General features: G+C 50.9%; 1 protein-coding gene across 1 annotated transcript in view; it reads right to left on the reverse strand.

Moving 5' to 3' along the window:
- The window catches only part of LOC144148277 (uncharacterized), a 288,013-nt gene that overhangs the window by 7,628 nt on the left and 258,228 nt on the right, over positions 1-22,157 (reverse strand). The window lies entirely within an intron of this gene.

Raw genomic sequence — 22,157 nt, forward strand, 5'->3', positions numbered from 1 at the left:
CGGAAAAGGACAGGGGACCATACACCGTAGTAAAAAAAAGAAATGAAGGAAGGGGGGGAGACAGAAAACAAAAATGACAGGGAAGAAAAGCTAGTTCAAGTGGTCAGCGCAAAACCTAAAAACGGCAGAGTCATTTTGCCTGAACGTATGGCCCATCTGGCGAGGCTAATCGTGATTTAATTCCCTATTCGCCTTGTCTCTTTTCTTTTAACCTGTTACCGATGCACATCTATAACCAGAGGTTTGCTGTTTGTGTGACGGAGAGTAAACGATTTCTTCCCCATAATTTTATTTAGGATGTCGACTGTACCCCATAAAAGTGTCATGCACAGAGTGTGATGGCTCTTCCCTAACCAAACAATTAAACCTTTAATTATTACACCACGTACGACGGTTGAAGTGTAACAAAAAGCTGCTCCTTAAAATAAATGGTGTTCGATTATATATGCAGTTGGAAAAGCCAGAGTCGACCTCTGCGATAAACCTATTTAGATGCTGAAGGAAAGTGCGCTGTAGTTTCTGGAACCACAAAATGTAAAGAAGCGCGACAATAATTGGTGTGCATAAAATCTGAGTAAACAGAAAAAGGGAGTAGAGCAAGAGGCGTCATTAAGCTTTAAAACCATCATCATCACCACCATCAGTGATTGTCTTGAAAGTTTTGAAGGTGGCGACTTTCAAAACTCTCCCGAAGCTTACAGCAAGGCTCTAGAGCTTTAAACAAATAGTGTGTACTAGAGGGAAATTTGTCCCTGCAATCGCGTGCCGTCATGTGCGGCGCCACAGCAACTAGATGCGTTCCTCTCCTACTTGGCCTTGCTTGCCACACGGCTTCTTTTTTTTTCCTGAAACCAAAGTCAACAAAGAATGGTAACATACTTTTTAAGCAAAGCTTTCGACCTCTACCAGCCAACGGTTGTTTCGCAGCGTGCGGGACAATAAACTCCCACGCGGCGGCGAGGGGGGGGGGGGGGTGAAGCAGGCGGAGAGTTTCACTCACGGAGCATACTGTAGGTGGCGCAGCGAATTTACGCAGCATTCCCCGCGCGGAAGTGCCTGCTCGCCTGCGGGCGCGTCGGCGGTACGGCTTTGTCGTTTCCTTTAGCGACGGTTGTTTTGGGCCTGTTTTGGCGCAGCTTCGCATCCATGGAGCGCTTCCTTCGCACAGCTTGATTAACTTGTTCGACAACGCCTCCAGGGTGACGCAGACCCGACGAAATTAAGTGGTCGCACGGAAAAGATACGTTAATGGGACCATGCAACACACTTTGAGCAGTGCAAGTAAACCTGCGCGACATTTAGAATTCACCCGCAGGAATACCTGAGCCAAATATTACACGTGTACGTGAAGCGGTGAGCGCGCAAATCACTGTGGAAGACGCAGAAAAACCAACCGCGCTCCTTTCTATTTTCCTCATTATGCAGCTCTGGCATGGCCTAAGGGACGTCACTCGGGCCGTGCTGTTGACGTCAAAGTTAAAATGATCAAAATGGCAAAAAAGATATTTTCTTTTCGTGTTTCCGGTGCAATCCGCTGCCGACGGTGGCGCTGTGCACTAAACTCATCTAGGCCGCAACCTCTGGCAATCTGCTTGGTGTTCGTGTTTCGAAAATGGCGTACAGCGAGTCAGCGCGAGCGCTTGCGAGCGTATGAGTTGCCTTGTTTCGAGCAAACGGAGTTCCGTCGACTGTGGCTGTGAACGTGCCCGCGGGTGTGCCGTGAGTGCGCTGTGTACCGCGAGTGCGCTTGCAGTGAGCAGTGAAAAGGATGGGCGCAAACGGTGTTCCGTCGTTCCGTCGCACCACCGCATGTCGTCGTCGGCCTGGTGGGGTGGCTCCGGGGGACCGCCGCCGGCTCTTTTCCAGACTTTGCGGCGAGGACTGTCCGCATGCGGGTCGAAACCCATGTCTGCGCTCGTCGCTTCGAGCCGCGCTCGCAGAGCTGGGTCCATTGCACGACGAAACGCACGGTAGCGAAAGCAGGTATCCGAAAACACAACAGTCGGATAACCCACATGAAGGCAACTATGCCTGAATTGCCGCACCGCTCCTTCCGCACCGGAAACGAGCGACTCCGCGTTGCCGAGATAAAGAGAAAAGCTTTTCTTTCCTCCATGCTTGGCCACGTAGTCCACGCTGAGTTGAGAGGGAACGATTATGCGCGATTTTTCATCGCGTGTATCTACGGTGATACTGAACGGATTTTAATCATTCTTGCGGGAGGAGATTCCTGAGACAATAGACTTTATCTAAACATGCATTCCAAATGGTCGGTTGTAAGTGTTGCAGGATCCCTTTAAGGATTGGTTTGCAGGGTGGGAAAACAAAATGTAGAGACCACATACAGACATCTGGCCGCTAGACAAACGCTTTCGCACTGTTTGCCACGAATGGGACTCCGTTTTCTGAATTGGTGAATACCAATTCGGTTGTGTTTTCGATTCAGCGGCTGGGGAGGGGGAGGTCGCTTTCTGGCGCGAATCCCGTGTAACGGCTGGCAGAATCTCTGGTTTCACTTTTTGTAGAGCCACGTGTGTGAATTCAAGTTACGTCGCATAGCCAGTTGTTGTGGTGTCACTTACAGGTTTGCTTTCCAACCACGATCACAGCGTGAATTTGAGCCAATTGTTTTGTTGTTCGTCTTTTATTTAATGAAACTCCTGAAAAAATTCCTTACAAACGAATATTTTCAAGCACCTCTATTCTATAGATTACACGCAAAGTAATCTTTTACAAAAACACCACTGTTTTTTTTGTTTTTGCAGCCAGCGGCAACTTTTCAGCCTGTTCGTAAGACATGCGAGGGACAAGTGTTACGTGCCCACTGGGTACACATGACTATGGTGACCTAGAATACTTGGGTAGTTGAAAAAGCGGCGCCTGCTACCCCCAGCACCCTTGAAGGCGCACATTTTAACCGCCGTGCGTGGCGCTGGTTTGCCCCGCCCACGGAGATCCCGAGGCGGCGTGCGAGGTGCCGATATGCTGCTGTTCAGTGATTCACGCTCTATTTTGATGTTTTTTAAGCCGCTGCACATAATCTTTTTTGTATGTAATTGCAAGAGCAGCCTAGCCGACAATACACTGCTCGTTAAATGTTCTTTGTTTTTTCTTTTATTTGTAATATGGAGAGGACATATGCTTACTGGGGTCTCTCTATTTCTGAAGGGCCATGGCCCATGCAATTTGAAAGGTTAGTGTAAACCACGCGGTGCGATTGCACCCCTAATAAATTTATGTTATTGCTGCAAAGATTTTATATTTGCGATTGGTTTTAGCCTGCTTTTCTTGTGGAGTTCTTAGCTGTTTCACATCATCTTACGTCCGCAAGACGTGGGCAGTACTTTAAGGGGCTAAGACCCGTACACTCTAAGAAAAAGGGAGGAAATTGAAGGTTTTCTCCCCCGGACCAGCGAGCTTCTCCTTTTAGCTAATTACACGTAGCGCCCTCTGTGCGGGCTCTACGAAACGCCGAAACGGGGGAGGAAATATTCTCCCCTGTCGTCTGCAATCTGCTGTAGGCGCCGATGCCGAAAACGAAACCGTTCATCGTTGCAGTGTGGCTTTCTCCGATCGGGCGCATACGACGACTATGAGCAACACCTCCCCTCCGGTGTGCTGCTTGCTTGTTTTCTCGCTGTCTCTTTTTTATTATTACCATGTGCCCGCCACGCTAACGCACGGCTCGCCAGCCGTGTGTTTGAAGCACATGTCAGCTGGGTCGTGGCTCGAATGAAGTTCGAATCGGAGAAACTAGGTTTTGCTAATTTAAAAGGTTTATTAATAGAGAAAAACTGAGGTTACAGTAGATCAGGACAGAGGAGCACGGGGAGAAAACGTCTGACGCGGTGCACAGGCGTGGGGCGACTCTCTCCAGGCGAAGGAACGTACACGTGAGAGTGAGGGAACGAATATAAACACACGCGTTGCGTCTGGCGTCGCCTCCTGTCCCCGGGCATAACACAACCGAGTCAGGGGCGCGTTGGTGCTCTGGAGGAGCTCGGATTCTCACGGCGCGGTCGTTGCCGTAAATTGCGGTCGTACTGCGCTTTTTCGGGCGGCTCCGGTGGTGTTGAGTAGCTAATGGCCCCGTGGCCGTCCGTTTTCACTTCTTGGCGCAGAGAGTTCTTGGAATCGTGGGAGCCAGCTGACACGCGCCTCCTTAATTTTGTGCCTGTCCTCAGGCACAAGTGTCCGCGTTGTTTGACGTCCGTTCGTATCCAGAGACGCAACTGTGCACGAACGTTTGCGCAGTTGCTCGATGCTGGCGTTTTTTTTTTTTCGTTGCTCCGGATAAACTTCGTTTAGTGGGCGTTCGTTTCGAAGAGGTCGGCGAATTTCAAACTGACTTGATTTTTGCGTACCGTGGGATTCGTTTCGTCGGACGTGAACTTGGGAGCATTTACGGCGTTGCGTTGGTCACGTCGCTTCCGTCGGCGATTGAGTCTGTGTAGCTTCTTGCGGGTTTGATGCGCGTGGGAACGTTGGCGTGCGTTTCGTCTGGTGGCGAGATGCGTTCCGTGAAAGTCGCGGAGTTCGGTGCGTTGAGGGCGTTGTTTTGCTCGAGGTGTGCGTTTCGTACGGTTCGGGAGCCGTTTGTCCTTTCGTTCAGCCTGCGGTGGCGTGGCGTTGTCGTGAAGTGGCGCGGCTGATCGGAAAAATTCGTTGCGACTCCTTGCTTGCCTTCGCCGTGGTTGCCCTCGGAAGCGAAGCTGTTGTGGGAAAATGGGCGTAGTTCGCCTCGTCCATTCGGTCCCACAATCTTTGGCGTCGTAGGCGTGGCTTCCTCGGTAGGGCATTCGATGCCTTTGTCTGGGTCGGTCTCGTTCGTTGTCGTTCTCGCCGTGTCCGTGTCGTCGCTAAAGCTCTGGTCACTTGCCGGTTGTTTCGAAAGTGCTGCGGTAGGCATTCCTCTCGTGCAAGTAGGCTCGATGACGTCTTGTTCGCCTGGTGCCCGTACGCTCACGGCTGCATCCTCCTGTACCATGGTGGTGTTTGTCGGATGAGTCTCGATCGGAGCAGCGGGGGCCGGGGAACTTGTACGTTCCGGCTCGAACGTGCCGTGTGCGCTGGGTGCGTAGTTGCTCGTAGACGGGTTCACCTGCGCGAGTGCGATGTCGTTCGTTGGCTCAACCAGGGGCGGTATTCTCGTAACTGTCCCTTTTGAAAACGTCCCTTTTGCGTCCCTTTCATCGTGACGTACTTCCGGTTAAGCAGTGGACGTGGGCAGCATGAAGAAAAGTTGGCAGTAGGTTTGCCGCGCTCGGGTTACGTCACTTCCGGTTGTTTGCTTTTAGCCAATCAGGGATTGTCAAAAGGGACACTTTTGAAAGGGACGCAAAAGGGACAAAACTCGAGAATACCGCCCCAGGGCTGGAGCAGCGGGTGCCGGAGAGCTCGTACGTTCCGGCTGGGTTGAACCACGTGCGCTTGGCGTTTCGTTTCTCGTGGCAAGGTTCGTTCCTGCGGTTGTTACGTTCGCTGGCCAAGTCTGGAAGGCAGCAGCGGGACCGGAGGGTGTCATGAATAGCGTTTCCTCCGTGCGTGCTGGCTTGGTCGTGTTCCGTGCGCCGTGCGTTTCGTTGGTCGAGGCCAGCGTCTCTTGTCTGGTTACGATGTCGTTCTTGGGCGGTACCTGGACTGGAACAGCGCGTGCGAGGGTTGTCGTGCGTACCAGCTCGGGTGCGTTCCGTGCGCTGTTCGTTTCGGCTGTAGTGGTCAGCTCCACGAGTCCGGGTTCGATGTCGTTCGTCGCCACTGGTGCGTTTTGTGCACTTTGCGTCTCGATTGTCAGGGCCATGTCCACCAATCGAGGTGCGTTGTCGTTGGTTGCGTGGACTGGGGCCGGGACAGCATGTGCGGAAAATTTTGTATGCACTGGCTCGGTTGCGTTCGGTGCTCTGGGCGTTTCGTTCGTGAGCTCCACCAATTCGGGTACGGTACCGTTCGTGGGCAAGGTCTGTACGGAAGAAGCGGATACCAGGTACGTGCTGCGTTCTGGCTCGTGCGCGCTGAGTCGGTTGGCTCGTCGGTTGGCTCGTTGTCAGAGCAGCCGGTGTCCGCGATTTCGCCAGGAATTCACTTATCTTCGCTTGAGTTTCCGTGACCGTAGCGATCACCTGGGCGAGGTCCGATGAGCGGGCGGTGCACCGTTTTGCATGCGTCGTTTCGTCCGTGTGCGTGCCGTTGTACTTGCCGCGCGTCTCCGGATCAAGGTGTGCGTCGTATCGTTGAAGGCTTGCCGCTGGCTTTGACACCGTGGGAAACGTGTGGCCGACTCTCGCCAGTTGTCTCCGAAGAAGTTCTCGTTCTTCGCGCAGCCTCCTGTTCTCGAATAGCGCCGCTTGCAGGTTCGTCTGCCGCTCGTCGTCGTAGGCAGCCTGAAGTATCGTTGGCACATTCGATCGTTTGGAGAGCTGGTGATGTTTTTCGTTGTCCTCTAGGAGACGCGAGACGATGTCGTCCTTACGGCCAGAGCTACGAGCCCTCGTGATCGTAGTTCGTTCACCAACTGCTGCTTCTTCGTTGAACACAGGACGTCGCGTTCCGTTGAAATCAGCAGCCAGTCGATCACTGTTGACGTGGAGTCCGTCGTTGCCCCTCGTCTGCGTGCACTCTCGTAGTCGTGGTGCAGTTCGTCCGCGTCGTTCGTCTCCTCGTCCGTTCGTTCCATGGCCTCAAATCCTGATTCTGTCGGCTGCGCCATGTGAGCTGGATCGTGACTCGAATGAAGATCGAATCGGAGAAACTAGGTTTTGATAATTTAAAAGGTTTATTAATAGAGAAAAACTGAGGTTACAGTAAATCAGGACAGAGGAGCACGGGGAGAAAACGTCTGACGCGGTGCACAGGCGTGAGGCGACTCTCTCAAGGCGAAGGAACGTACACGTGAGAGTGAGGGAACGAATATAAACACACGCGTTGCGTCTGGCGTCGCCTCCTGTCCTCGGGCATAACACAACCGAGTCAGGGGCGCGTTGGTGCTCTGGAGGAGCTCGGATTCTCACGGCGCGGTCGTTGCCGTAAATTGCGGTCGTACTGCGCTTTTTCGGGCGGCTCCGGTGGTGTTGAGTGGCTAATGGCCCCGTGGCCGTCCGTTTTCACTTCTTGGCGCAGAGAGTTCTTGGAATCGTGGGAGCCAGCTGACACACATTCTGTGGGCACCGTTGCATGCTTGCTGTGGGCGACTCGCCTGCGCCCTGGTCAACGTTACAACTGCATTTGTGAACGTTTTATACTGACGCCCAAGGGTAAAAGAGGTCAGCGATGATAGCAAACTGCCCCTTTTTTCGCCAACGAGCACGGACCGCAGCATATTGACGCATCAGTTACCAAAAACAAAAGGCCCCCATTCGGTAACATCTTGACTGAATGGTTGCCAGACCATCGGTGCGCTCTACGCTAAAAGAGCGAAGGCGAGGCAATGAGTGTCATTACCCAAACATACCTGCCGTACTGTTTCGAGAAACGTTTTAAATGCAGAGCATTTCTTAGCCTCGCCTCTTCCTGCGTCGGACGGCGTCCACAGCTCCGCGTCCGCAGCAGGTGCGCCTCTCCTCCTTCCAGTCTCTCTCTCAACAGCAGCTGGCGCGCGCATGCGTCGTAGTCAGCCCGTTCGCTCCGTCGCGGTCTCGGCGTAACAGGTGCGTGATAGCAGCGCGGTGGGGCGTGAAAGGGCGCGCGCTGCTTGCGCATGCGCGCTCTCCCCCCCGTACTGCTCTCCCTCTACTGCGCGCGCTGCAAATATAAAGCGGCTAGTTGTCGCTCGTGCTTCAGTCACTGCGTTGCTCCTTCCTTCATTGGTTGACGCTCGCTCCCACGTTTACTCGTGTCTGCTACTCCAGCATCACGGAAGAAGCGATGGAAGCAACACTGCCTTCAACCAGTACTGAGGCCCCAATGCTCTGCATTTACTCGTGTTCCCCTCGCGGGAAGGCGCGGAAATTTTTTTTCTTCTTTGAGATATTTTACTGCTTCTTACAAAACGACCAATAACTAAAAGTTTGCAATTGCACGGGTTACATTTCATGAAACAACAAAACCCACCTAAGGCTCACGCACTGCCGTGGGTTATCGAAACAAGCAACAAGCTCATTGTTCCTACCTGCATTCTCGTGATCAGGGTTATAAATACTTTGTGGCCGTTTCAATGTTTAGTTGTGGCTTGTGATCATGCGGACATGTGAAAAGTGTACTATATGTTGTTGTGTGTTGCGTGTATTGTGCGTTGGCAGTGCCTTTAATAATGTGTATGTCGCTGTGTTTTGTGCTATGTTTCTTCCCAATATGTGCCCGCCCACATGCGGCCTCTGTGATGTTGGCTACAATGATGTACGTTGTCCATAAAGGAAACCAAGGAAACGCCTTGATGTAAGTCCCCACTGATGGTGATGCTTAGTAGCTGCCCCTCCTCCTCACCCCTACTTTTTTTGCGTCATCTATCGGTCATTTTAAAACGTTTACGATTGCTTTACTTCGAGCACGCTAGAGGGCGAGCATTGTCATCTCCTTGCTCGGACGGATGCTACAGCGACGGATACGTTTTTCGTGTTGCCTGCGCTGCCTTTGCGCTGAGATTTACGACTGCAGACGATCCGCGTTTTGATGCATCGGTTGTAGCAAGGTAAGTCGGCTAACAACAACTGGTTATTCTCAAACGGCCGCATTGGATGCTTGTGATCTCGTGTGCGGTGAACGGCGGTGTTACGAACCTTTCGGAAATAAAGGCGGCATTTTGAAAGCAATCGGTATGACTTCTACTATGTTTACGGCGGCGCGTTCGCTCTGAACGCGTAGGCGGGGCGCGCAGCGAGACGAATGCAAGAAGTCGCGCATATACGATTGGTGACATCGCTTGCTAACCGCAGTTCTGGTGCTCGGTAGGTAATTTCTTGGTTATTTCAGCGCATTTTAAGCGCACACAACCACAGTAACATACGTATTTGTACTTCCTCGATCCTCAAACCGATCAGCTCGCTAGGCCTTTCTCGCATGACAAGCCTTGCTCGGGTGACGCTGCTAGGGGAGGAACGCTCCTCCATTAGCTCACGAAAGGGAGAAAACTTCCTCCACTCCTAGGGGTAGAAATGCGTTCCTCCCTCTTAAAGGGAGAATCTTTCTACCTCTTAGGGAGCAATATATGATGCATTCCTGTTTCACCCTTAAGGGAGAAACTACCACACCGTTTTTTCTTAGAGTGTAGGGGCTAGGGCTGTCGGCGTCTCACGTCGTCGTCTCATGTCATCGTCGATGTAGTCACGGTACTAAAGCACCGGGACACTCATTTACGCCTCGCGCTAGAACGTAACGCGTACTAAGAGTACCCACCGGGGGACTCGATCGTTGTCCAACGCCTAGCGATGGAACTCTTCGTTCTTCAAGCAAAGCTGTATGCCTCTACCCCCAACGGTTTTATCTACGTGGGCAAAAACGCCAAGGCGCCAAGAATACACTTGTACACTGCCTGATTCGCCCCGCCCTGGGTTTCACGTTAGTGAAGATGGACCGGGATTTTTTAGGAACTTGTGCATTTGTATTGAGGAAGGCCTAATTGACCAATGCACCTATGAACTGTACAGTATTAAAATGATCACCCTTTAAAGTGCACCGCAGGGTGCTTTCCTGAGAATTAGTGTAACGAATGTTGGTGCTTTTCGCTGACTCTAGTGAACTTTTTACATGCGTCGCATCTCTTGCTCGCGGGCATGTCCCTCCATCGGCGTTGTCGCCGTCGCGGCGTTGTCCGCACGCTCACTGCACATGCGCAACTCTCCTCCGTTCTTCTCTCCGACAGCTGTGCGCAACACTCTCAGTCCGTCCCATTATCATAACAGTTGCGCGTGTGCGCTTCGCTGCTCTGGGTGCGCACATGTGTGCGCACTCTCACTCCGTCTCATTATCATAACAACAGCTGCGCGTGTGCGCTTCGCTGCTCTGGGTGCTCGCATGTGTGCGCATGCGTGCGACTCTCCCCCCCCGGCTCCTTTCCTTTCAAAAGCGGGAATATAAGCGGGGGAGCGCACGGCGCCGGATCAGTCCAGCTCTCGCTCTCGCACTTGACTTGACTTTGCTTGACGATACCTCCGTGCAAGATCTTCCGATGAAGATTTCATGGAAGCGGCAGTCCCTTGAGCGAGTGGACTGACGCAATCAAATAACAGCGTCAGTCCAAACGCTCCCCCCTGATGCGTCGCATCACATCAGGGTTACCTCGCGGGAAGATGGGCGTAATTTTTAGATGCGACGCATCTCTTGCTCTGAGGCATGTCCCTCCTGCATCGGCGTTGTCCGGCGTCCGCACGCCAGCTGCGCATGCGCGACTCTCCTCCCGTCTTCTCTCCGACAGCTGTACGCGCAAAGCTCTCACTCCGCCTCATTATCATAAACAACAGCTGTGTGCGCACGCTTCGCTCGCTTCACTCCGCTCCCGTCGCGCAAGCTTGCGCATGCGCGACTCTCCTCCGTTGTCTCCTCTCCTTGAGGCGCCGTGAATATAAAGCGGGTATCGCGCTGCAGCGGTTCAGTCAGCGCTCGCTCTCGTTCGACTTCGCGTCACTTTGCTTGACGACTGCGTGCTTGACTTGATTCTTCCGATGAAGACGTGATGGAAGCGACGGTCCCTTCATGAAAAGTAAAATTACGTCCATCTTCCCGCGTATGAGAACACCCACATGTGATGGAATGCATCATATGAGTTCATAACACGTTTCAATTGATTTAGAGAATCAACCGAATGGAAACGCCAGTTGAACCCCCCGATGCGTCGCATCACACCAGGGTTCCCTCGCGGGAAGATGGCCGTAATTTTTTAAATGCAGAGCATTTCAGTAACTCACGATGTCACCCGCGTTGACGTCCGTAGTCGTAGTCCGCACCCCTCCCCCAACACTATATAAAAAAAATACTATCCGGCGCCTGGTTTCCATCCCTCGCCCCTGCAGGCGGAACGCAATGTACATGGTGCTCTACCCCCTGCGCCACAAAGCCGACACGGAATGGGAGGCTACGAACGCGCCTTATATTCTTGACTCATTCAAACTACGTCAAGAAGCTGCTGATACAACGCATTCACTACCACCAACTCCCCAAACACTAAACGTTAACGCAATACACTTTACGATAGTAAACGCAAAATGTGGCAGTGCAACGCGGGCACGTGCGGGGGGGGGGAAAGCACAAAGAGAACAGAACTCCCCCTGGCGCAGTTTCAGGCAGGGGCGCGCGAGCACTGCGAAGGCGGGAAATTTGAATTGCATGGGGTGGTAACAGTAAGCGGATAACGGCGGTACAGCCCATTATGGCGAATCCTTGCTCTGCACTTCCGACAGCTTTCACATTGAGTGGAACGGCTTTAATTTTTTTAAATATATCGTGTGTGTTGTGTGGAATATAGCACTGCAAGGGCCCGGGCCAGGTAGCACGCATTTTCTCGGGCCCGGGCTGGGCCCGAGCTTCTACAAAATCTTATTAGGGCCGTGCTGGCCCAGGCGCATGCATTCAGTGTCTGAGGGCGGACAGTCGTGTGCAGCAAATTTGTGATTGCCGATGCCACAAATGTTGCTCATTGATCATTTAGGTTAAATGAAAAAAAGTCGAAGTGCGAAGTCAATGCGGCGCGGTTAAAAATTTATTTCGCAAATATTCTCGAAAATTACTTTCTTCGTCAGGATATATAGTAATTTTGTACAAAGCTGGGTTTAAGTTTAAAAAGTTTAATTCCAATATACCCGCACTATGCTTACGTTTTTAGGTGGAAAACATCATTTTTTTTCGGGCTCATGTTTATAGTCTGTCTGACGCGGGCTGATATGTCAAAACAGTCTGGTGGGCTCAGCCGTAGTTTATTTAATTTTGTCTGGTATGAGCCTGCGTCGGGCCATCGCCTCCTTTAACTGGTCGGGCCATAAAGGAGGCGATGGTCGGGCTTATACTTGAAAAATTTCCGGGCTTGGGCCGCGCCGCGCCTAGAAATTGTGATCTGTATTGCTCTAGCGTGGATAAAATTTGAGGGGAAAAAACGAAAATCTGTGTACGTCGGCCTGCCCAACGCACCACGCTGTTTCCTCGGATAACACAACACAGTAGAAACATTCGCAAACAATAAAAAAAGGGTATCCGAATGATTTATTTGATTTATTGTTTGATTGTAGGGTTTAGCGCCTCAGTGTAGGCGATGAGGTGCGCCGTAGTAGAGGGCTACGGATCAATTTTGATCACCTGGGGATCTTTACGTGCGCCGAAATCTCGCGCACACGGGCGTTTTTGCTTTTCGCCTCCGCCAGAAAAACGGCTGCCGCGGCCGGGAATTGATCCCGCGTGTTTGGGCTTACAGCACAACGCCTTATCCAATGAGCCTCCGCGGAGGGGCAAGAAAAAGCGTCCGCAAGCTAACCTCGATCACCAAAGCACGATACACGCGGTCAGCTTGGTTGACCAAATGGGATGAACAAATGAGCAAACAGTACGTGCGCATGACATAGCTATACGTTTTCCATAAGAACCTTGCTATATTACTAATAGCAATCGCGCTTTCACCACACCAGTGATGAATTTACTCGAAAATAGAAGTCCTGCCCTTTGAATATAACGACGAACGCTGCGGGTAGCGCTATATTTTTGCTTCCGTTCTCTGTTGCCTTGTGTGTCTTGTTACAGGCGATGGAGTTAGCCGTTTGACTCTCGGGTGCCAAATAACGGTCGTAGCCCAATGGGTGAGACAACTGACACAACTCTGTCTGGTCTACCAGACACAGGCTGGAATCCTGCCGGTGCGGGTGCCTGTGTGATTTTTGTGATTGTAAGTTCTATGCACGCGAATGCGGACGGACATTGTGCAATCCTCAGGTAATCCGCACCTAAAAGAAGACGGAAACCTTTGCGAACGCATGACGCTGGTTGCTCGGTATGCCGAACTTGATTGATTGATTGATTGATTGATTGATAGATAGATACATAGATAGATAGATAGATAGATAGATAGATAGATAGATAGATAGATAGATAGATAGATAGATAGATAGATAGATAGATAGATAGATAGATAGATAGATAGATAGATAGATGGATGGATGGATGGATGGATGGATGGATGGATGGATGGATGGATGGATGGATGGATGGATGGATGGATGGATAGATAGATAGATAGATAGATAGATAGATAGATAGATAGATAGATAGATAGATGGATGGATGGATGGATGGATGGATGGATGGATGGATGGATGGATGGATGGATGGATGGATGGATGGATGGATAGATAGATAGATAGATAGATAGATAGATAGATAGATAGATAGATAGATAGATAGATAGATAGATAGACAGACAGACAGACAGACAGACAGACAGACAGACAGACAGACAGATAGATAGATAGATAGATAGATAGATAGATAGATAGATAGATAGAACTTTATTTGAGCCATTGAGGTCACCGTTGAGGCGGCCTCGGACTGGGTGGTCTCTTATTCACAGGGCCCATAAACGGCCAGCACCTCCAGGCCCCAGGCCACTAGGACCGCGTGGGTCGTTGCGGCGGGGCTGGACCGTAGGATCTCCCATCGCTCTTTCGGGGAAGGAGGGAGGGGGGTGTTGGTTGGGGATGGGATTTGTGGGATGGGGGCTTTGAGTAACGTACACTCTGCAATAACGTGTCGCAAGGTGCCTTTTTCTTGGCGACAGAAGGGGCATGTGTCTTCATATTGTTGTGGGAACATGGTGTGTAGCAATGTTGGGTAGGCCAGCGACCCCGCTTGAATTCTTCTTAATATTATCTGCTCTTTCCGTGTTAGTGTACGATGGGGTGCCGGCAGTGCGCGCCTGTCCTCCCTGTACATTTCTTTTATCTCTTTGAAGCTAGTGACGGGAGTCGGGTCGTCTTCTCCTCCACTCGCCTCCTCGTGTGGCCGGCGTGCCATCTCTCTGGCGTAGTAGTCGACAATTGTGTTGCCGATTAATGATGAGTGAGCGGGTTTCCATACGACCTCGACTACCCTTTCTGGTGGCTCTCTCTTGCTCATGATGTTTGCTGCCAAGGAGGAGATCGTGCCCTTCTGGTAGCTGCTGTAGGCTTTTTTGCTCTCTGTGACCATGACCTCGACGCCGGGTTGAAGCAGCGCTAGTGCCATGGCCGCTGTTTCCGCTGTTATTGGGTCTCGTGTCTTCGTGGATGCCGTGGTGATTAGCCGGTTTCTAGACGGTATGGCCAATGCTTCTCGGTCGCTTCATTGTAGTATAGATGCTCCCGTGTACAAGACGTGAGGGTTGCCGCCGAATCTCCTCTCCAGAGCTGCTGTTCGCGCCTTTCTTCTCCCCTCGTCCTTTCCCGGTGTCATATTACATGAAAGGGGCCTCGACGTGATTTTTGCTCGCCAATGTTCTGGCATGAGGATCGGTGTTGGTATCAGCTGAATATTCCATCCTATCTTCTGGAGGACCCTTCTGCTGTGTTCGGTGCAGCTGAGTCGCATTCCTCTGGTTGGACAGGGGGGCTTCCACAAGCTCGTCCACGGTGTTGTGGACTCCCATTTCATGCAGCCGTTTGGTTGACGTGTAGATGGGGAGTCCCAGGGCTTGCTTCGTTGCCTCTCTTATACGCCTAGTCCTTCCCTCTGTGTCTTCGTTAGTTACAGGTATGGGGCTGAATAGGTGATCCGCGAGACGACGAACGCCTGATCAAGACGGATTGCGTCGTCTTCCTTGATGACGCAAATCCTGTTAGCTACCCATCTCAGCATACCCAGTATCTGTTCCATGGTTGTTCTGATGTTGGCAAGGGCTGCGTCCGCTTTTACCGTCGTTCCTCAGGATGAGCCCCAGTATACGGCATGGTTGGGTCGGCTTTATCTCGATTCCGTCTATTTGAACATTGAGTTGAATCCTGGTCTTCTGGTTAGCACCCGGTTGGACTACTAAGAGCTCGCATTTTTCGGGGGTGCAGCTCAGGCCGCACGACTTAGCGTACTCATGCACCGTGGTCGCTGCATGCTACAATGTTTCTTCCATCCACCCCTCAGACCCTGCTCTGTTCGTCCATACCGTGGTATCGTCAGTGTAAAATGCATGGTCGATTCCTTCAATCTGTTCCAATAGTCGTTGCAACGGCTGGATAGCGAGATTGAACTGTAGAGGTGAGATCACCGATCCCTGTGGTGTGCCGCGCTCGCCCAGCGTTATGGAGTCCGACTTGCTTCCTCCTACCACCAATGTTGCCGTTCTGGCCGTTAGAAAGCTTCTGACATACTGGAAGGTCCTGCCTCCACAACTCGTTGTGTTAAGGTTCCGTAACACGCTGGCGTGTGTTACGTTATCAAACGCTCCCTTGAGATCTAAGGCTAGGATGGCCCTTGGTCCGGCTCTCGTGGCCTGTTTGACCACCAGCTCGTGAAGTTGTATCGTGACGTCTCGTGTTCCGAGAAGTTTCCGAAACCCGTACATGGTGGCTGGCATTTGTCTCGTTGCCTCGAGATGTTGGTGGCGTCGTCGCAAGACCATGCATTCCATTACCTTGCCGACGCAGGATGTCAGCTATATCGGCCTAAGGTTGTCCACCGACGGGGGTTTCCCAGGTTTCGGTATGAATCTAACTTCAGCTTCTTTCCGTTCGTCCGACAACGTCGAGGTCTCCCAGGCAGTATTGATATACTGTAAGAGTTAGTTTGCTGTTTTACCACACATGTTAGATAGGAGCTGTAGGTAGTTCTGCCTACCGAGGGGGGTTCAGGCAACGGCCTCGTCAAAACATCACGCACAGAACATTGCAAGAGGAACAATTGCGCTTTACTCAAGCAGTGGAAAATGAAATATAAATGGAACAGGGGATACAATCAACCAAGCACATAACAAAAGCACTTCAGGGTCCCAGGGCTTACGGTACGGCGGGACGAACGGCGGGCCTTGCTGACGTGCGTCTTCTTCGAGGTGGCTGACGGCGGTGGCTTCTCTCTTGTGACCGGCGGCGCTCCCGGCCAGCAACTCCCCCCGCTACCAAGCACCGCTGCCCTTATCTAGCGTGCCCAAAGATGTGCCACGCCCCCCCTCCATCGCACAGTCTTTCTGCCGTGTGTTCCCAGATGGCAGGAGAGGTGGCGCGCGGCAGTTTGAAACGGCCTAACGTGGGCGCTCACAGGGGAGAATCCCCACAGAGCTTATACGTAATGTTGTCCATGCCGGGGCGCTTTTCTTGTTACTGTCATCGATAGCCGCCCATAGCTCTGCGATGGTGAACGGCCGATCTAACTCTTCGTTTTCGGGTCCCTCGTGTTCCTCGGGTGGTGGGTAAATTCCTTTCTCCGTCTGCAAGTACTTCTTTTCAAGTGCTTTGAGGAGTTTACGTTTCCTGCCTTCATACGTGTTCAGTACCTTGGTCATGTTCCGGTTCGTTGTTGTTTTCCTTTGTGTTGGGTCAATTAGATGTCTCAGTAGCTTCCCCATTTTACCGGCAGATAGCTGTCCTTGAGGGCCCTCACAGATCTTGGGCCATTTTTCTCTACATAGCTTGGCGGCATATTCTGCTATTTGTTTGTTTAGTAGTGCAATGAGTCGTGCCAGCTTTCTAATCCGTAGTTGACGCTTCCACCTGCGGGTCAGCGAGTGTCTGGCTGCCAACATGTTGGAAAGCTTCGCGTCAAGGAAAGATGTGTTTGTTGTTGTTATGATCTCCTGTGTAAATTTGCGAAGTGCTTCCCGTTGTATTTTTGCCCATTGCGCATATGGCTTAATGGAATGTCCGGCTTCTGTCTCCGCTTCTGCTTGTGTGGCGCTGAGCTCTTGGGTGTGTTTCCTCATCTTGTCCTAATCTGTGACTCTCGCTTTCCGTAGCTCTGCTCTGTATTGGCGGTGAGATGTTTCATTGGCGCCCCATGGCTCTGACGTCAGCTTAGGGACTCGCGCAGCTGTCGTCTGCTACACTTGCACCGCTGCTACACTCGCGCCGCTGTGGTCCCCTTGTGAGGGGCAGCAAAGCCTAATCTAAAAATCGCGCGCGTTGATCTTTTCGGGCATCAAAAAGCGTATTCCCAGTAATTCAGTGTTTTTTCAAGCCTCTGAAAACTCTGAATAACTTCCAGCTGTACACCGCACAAGTTTGCAATGAACGAGGAGAGAGCGACCAACTTTCTTCAGAGCATCGGTCAGACACTCTTGTCTAACTCGTCCTTTCTAGCTTATTTGCGAGGTTCAGGCTCAGAGCTCCTCGATAAGTATGCAAAACGCGTAGGCTCCCTTAAAATATTTTCGAGGTGTTCTTATGAAGACTCAACAATCTAACGCTACGCACCAAGCAGCGCATCCCTCCACGCTCATCGCAAAGCAGGAAACAAAGCGGTTTTCTTCAATTTATTTCTTTGACTTGTATCAGGGGAATGTTTTTTCTATTCCCAACGCATTAATTTTTGTGCACCTCCACACACGTCTTATTAGGAGGTTTTGGGATGTTTGAGAGGTGCACATAGTTCATGTGGATATTTTCTTCAGGCTGTAAAGCCTGAAGAAAATATCCACACGATCCACTACCCTCTTCAAAAATTGGCTTTCGGTATGACTGCGTACAAGAAGGTGTATATTCGCAGTGTGCGTTTATTCACATGCAAATGCAATGAGAAGGTTTGTGCTACGCCACCGCAAAATGGCGCAGACTACGTCGTCCAGAGTACTCGACTGCGACTTTTCCGCCCCGGATTTCTATCGTACCTAATGAACTGAATATCAACCGGAACTGTTATGACACGAATACACTGTTGAAGGCTTTATATACTCCCTAAGAAACACAAGAAATAGTGTACGCGCGGGTTTTCAGTATTATGAAGAATCCCAACCAATGAATATCTCCAAGCTGCTTTTTATTGTTTTGCAACCCCTACAAGCGTAAATAACAAATCCTTGTCTACTAGATGTGATGTTCCACGAATTCAAGAAAGTTACTCTTGCTTTCTGTTCTGGACTGAGGAGCCCGCCAACTAACCAGCTCGATTTTACTACTTGAGTTTTCTCCTCCACCACCTCCTCTTCGTACTTGAGTGCAGTGTTACTATAACGCATCTCTGAATATTGGGAAGGCATGGCTGTCGGAAATGTACCGAAATGTCCCTCAAGGCCTGAAGAAACATATTGTTACTGTATTTTTACCGTACACCTTACCCGTTTTGCTCAATAAGCCTCCATACTGGTTAGAAGCCTGCGCCAGAACGCGACTATACACACCGTAGGTTATTTGGAACTCAACGGACATTTTTCGCGCCCCATAGTGCATGTCGGCACACGTTCATGCTATGACAAGGTAAAGTGATGTGATACAATACTTTCGAGCGTCCGGCAAGGTTGCAGAAACTGTGTTACCTTACATACGATTGCCAGGAATCGTAGTGCCTTCTGCCAAGGCCGAGAGCCTCGAAGGCCTGGACTTTGTTTTGGCCTTGCATTTTCGCTGTTGTCGATTTTCAGACTGTGGATGTTTCCTTTGTTCGAAAGATTTCTCAATACAGAAGCTGACGCCTAGCTCCAACTCTCCGCACAGGACCGGCTTCGCAGGAATGGGGCCACGCCGGCAATGTTTCTTCGGTAGTGGTGTCGACAACTATACTGTAAATCACGCCTTGAGCATGTGTATGCGATTTCAAGTCTTTTATTATAATAAAAAGAAAGTTGCGCATACGCAAAGACTGGTGCGGACAAACATCAAAAGTCAACCGAGCGCAAAGAAACAGCAGGTACAGCGAGCGCGATTGAAGCAGACGACAAATGCGAGAATCCCTAAGCCGACGTCATGACGACGCCCTTCACAACGCCGCCCGTGGTCGCGCTCACTGCCAATTGGGGTCCGTGTATTGGCGGTGAGCGCGACCACGGGCGGCGCTGCGAAACCCGCCTCCGTCACGTCGGCTTAGGGATTCTCGCATTTGTCGTCTGCTTCACTCGGGCTCGCTCTCCCTGCTGTTGCTTTGCGCTCGCTTGACTTTTGGTGCTTGTCCACCCCAGATTTCGCGTGTGCGTTACTTTTTATCACAATAATAGACTTAAAATCGCATACACTAGCTCAAGGCGTGAGTTAAAGTATAGTTTTGGATACCGCTACGGAAGAAACGTTGCCGGCGTTGCCCCATTCCTTGCGAAGCCGGTCCTATGCAGAGCGCGAAGAGTCGGAGCTAGTCGTCAGCTTCTGTATTGAGTAATCTATCGAACAAGGGGAAGAGCCAGCTGCTAGTAACCGATAACAGCGAAAATGCAAGACCAAAACAAATTCCAGGCCTACGGAGCTGTCGGCTTTGGCAGAAGAAATTACGATTGGCGGTAATCGTATGTAAGGTAAAACAGTCTTTGCAACCTTGCCGAACGAAACTAATGTATCACATCACTTTACGTTTTCATGGCATGAAAGTATGCCGACATGCATTATTGGCCGCAAAATCTGTAGGTTGACTTCCAAATAACCCATTGTGTGTATAGGCGCGTGCTGGTTTTATACCAGGCTTCTAACATGTTTATTGAGCGAAACGAGGCACGTTTACGGTACAAATACAGTAATGCTAATGTTTGTTCAGACCTGGAGGGATATTTCGGTACATTTCCATATCTCCGCAAGCCATATCTTCCCAATATCCAGATATGCGTTATAGTAAAACTGCACTCAAGAGGAGAAGGAGGAAGAGGAGGAGGTGGAGGAGGAGGAGAGGAGGAGAAAACATTAACAGTTAAGTAAAATCGAGCTGGTTAGTGGACGGGCTCCTTAGTACAGGGCAAGAGAGTAAGAATAGTTTTCTTCATAGAATGCCATAGAATTCATAGAACGCCATTCCGAGTAGACTAGCATTTGTTCTTTACGCCTGGAAGGGTTGGAAAACTACAGAGCTCCATGGACATGTTCATCTGTATCGATTCTTGTTATACATGCACGTATACTATTTCTTGAGCTCGTTAGCGAGTATATCAAGACTTCAGCACCGTAATCATGTCATAACTGTTCGGCTGGAGAGCCAGTTCATTATGCTAACGATGGCTACGATAGAAAATCGGAGCACACAAGCCGCCTTCGAGTACCTTGGAGAACGTTGTCTAAGGCGCGATCGCGGTGGCGAAGCTCAAACTTTCTCATTGTATTTGCATGTGAATAAACAACGCACGCTGCGGATATGCCCCTTCTTGCACGCGGCCATAACGAAACCCAAATTAAGTGAAGAATGGAATGTATGCCATACAGCCCGAAGAAAATATCCTCACGATCCTTGTGAACCCCCCAAATTTCCCCCAAACTACTAATAAGACGTTTGTGACGGCGCAGAAAAAATAATGCGTTGGGCACAGAAAAAAACAAAAAACATTCGTGTGATACAAGTCAAGAACAACGAAAGAAATAGAAGACAGTCGCTTTATTTTCTGCTGTGCGTTGCGCGTGTAGGGGCCTGCTGCGTGGTACGTAGCATTAGGCTGTTGAGTCTTCATAAGAGCTTCTTAAAAATACTGTAGAGAAGCCTGCGCATTCTGAACACTTATCGAGGAGCTCTGAGCGATGAACCTTGCGAATAAGCTAGAAAGGACGAGTTACACACGACCTTCTGACCGATGCTGTGAAGAAAGTTGTTCCCTCTCTTCTCGTATGTTGCAGACTTTTGGGTGATACAGCTTGAAATTATTCAGATGTGTGAGGAGCTTACAAAATAAATCAATTACTAGAAATGCGCTTTTGAATGCACTGAAGCATCAAAGCGGGTGATTTCTACCACTAGCACTGTAGCCTCTCACAAGCAGAGTGTAGCAGACGACAGCGGCGCGAGTCCCTAAGCCGACGTCAGAGCCAGGGGGCGCCACTGAAACATCTCACCGCCAATATCGATGTTAATGATCTTGTGGTCGGAGCCTAGGTCGACGTCGTCACACTTCCATTCCATCTCGAGCGTTCCCGACATCCGTGTTAGATCTGGCGTAGTGTCATTGGTGCCACTGTTGCCGGTTCGAGTTGGCACTGCGGGTTCGTTGAGAAGTATGAGTTTATGCTTTTCCATCGCCTGTATAAGAGCTTTGCCCTTTTTATATGTGAGCTTGTAACCCCACATCGGGTGTGGTGCATTGAAATCGCCTAGGTTTAGGAGCGGTCTGTCTTTCGCGGTTAGGGGCGAAGCTCCTCTTCCTCGAGCCCTGTCCCGTACCTCGTAGCGCCGTGTACATACCGCTGATGATGATTGTGGCAGGATACCCCTAGGGATTGGCCAACCAAAGATTGGACGAAGAGGTCAAAACGTTCAACGCGTTCGTTGCTACCCAACAAGGAGGAGAAGATGAAAAAAACTTTATTATAGTCGTCTCTGTTAAGACGGAGTCACTGCTTCGGAGTGGCAGTGTCCTCGTCCCTTCAGACGGCGGTCAGGAACCCATGGGCCCTGGCGGCGTCTTCCGCCAGCTGGACGACTGCTGTTTGGACGTCGGGTTGGGAGCTAAGCAGCGCGGCCTCCCATTGCTCGTGCCTCGTAATGCGTACATCTGGTGTCTCCGGTTTACTGGGACACGCCCAAACCATGTGTTGGAGCGTGGCGGCTGCGGCACCGCACCACTTCCACTTATCTGTGTATATTTCTAAAAAGTTTCGGTGGCACAGGGCGGGGTGTGGGAAGGTGTTCGATTGTACCCTGCGCCATGCAACCGATTGCCTTCTGCTAAGTGTACGATGAGCGGCTGGAAGTGTACGTCGGCCTAATCTATAATGCTGGGTAATTTCTTGATATGTAGCCAGCCTGTCCCTCCCCCCCGTCGATGACGGCACGTTATCTTCGAAGTCGGCCTGGTAGCTGAATCCTCGGGCCGCTTCGTGTGCCATCTCGTTTCCCGGGAGAGACGAGTGTGCTGGTGTCCATATCAAACGGATATGTCGTGAGGGCAGGATTGGTTTGCTTTGAATTATCTTGGCTGCAGCTTTGGATATTCTCCCTCGTAAATAATTTCGCACTGCGGTCTTGGAGTCGGAGATAATGGTCGTGGCCGACGTGCCCGCAACGGCCAGAGCGATGGCTACTTCTTCCCCAATTTCGGGATTAGCCTCTGTGACGGAGCATGATGCGACTGTATTGCCCTGCTGGTTTACTACAACAGCCACTGCCGCTCTTCGTCTGGGGTAGTCCGCCGCGTCAACGTAGCAGACTTCTGAGTTGGAGTGGTACTGCTTGTGAAG

This window comes from Haemaphysalis longicornis, unplaced genomic scaffold (assembly GCF_048455015.1).
Source record: "Haemaphysalis longicornis isolate Haplotype H1 unplaced genomic scaffold, Haemaphysalis longicornis Haplotype H1 scaffold_8, whole genome shotgun sequence".
In the NCBI taxonomy this organism is placed as follows: domain Eukaryota; kingdom Metazoa; phylum Arthropoda; class Arachnida; order Ixodida; family Ixodidae; genus Haemaphysalis; species Haemaphysalis longicornis.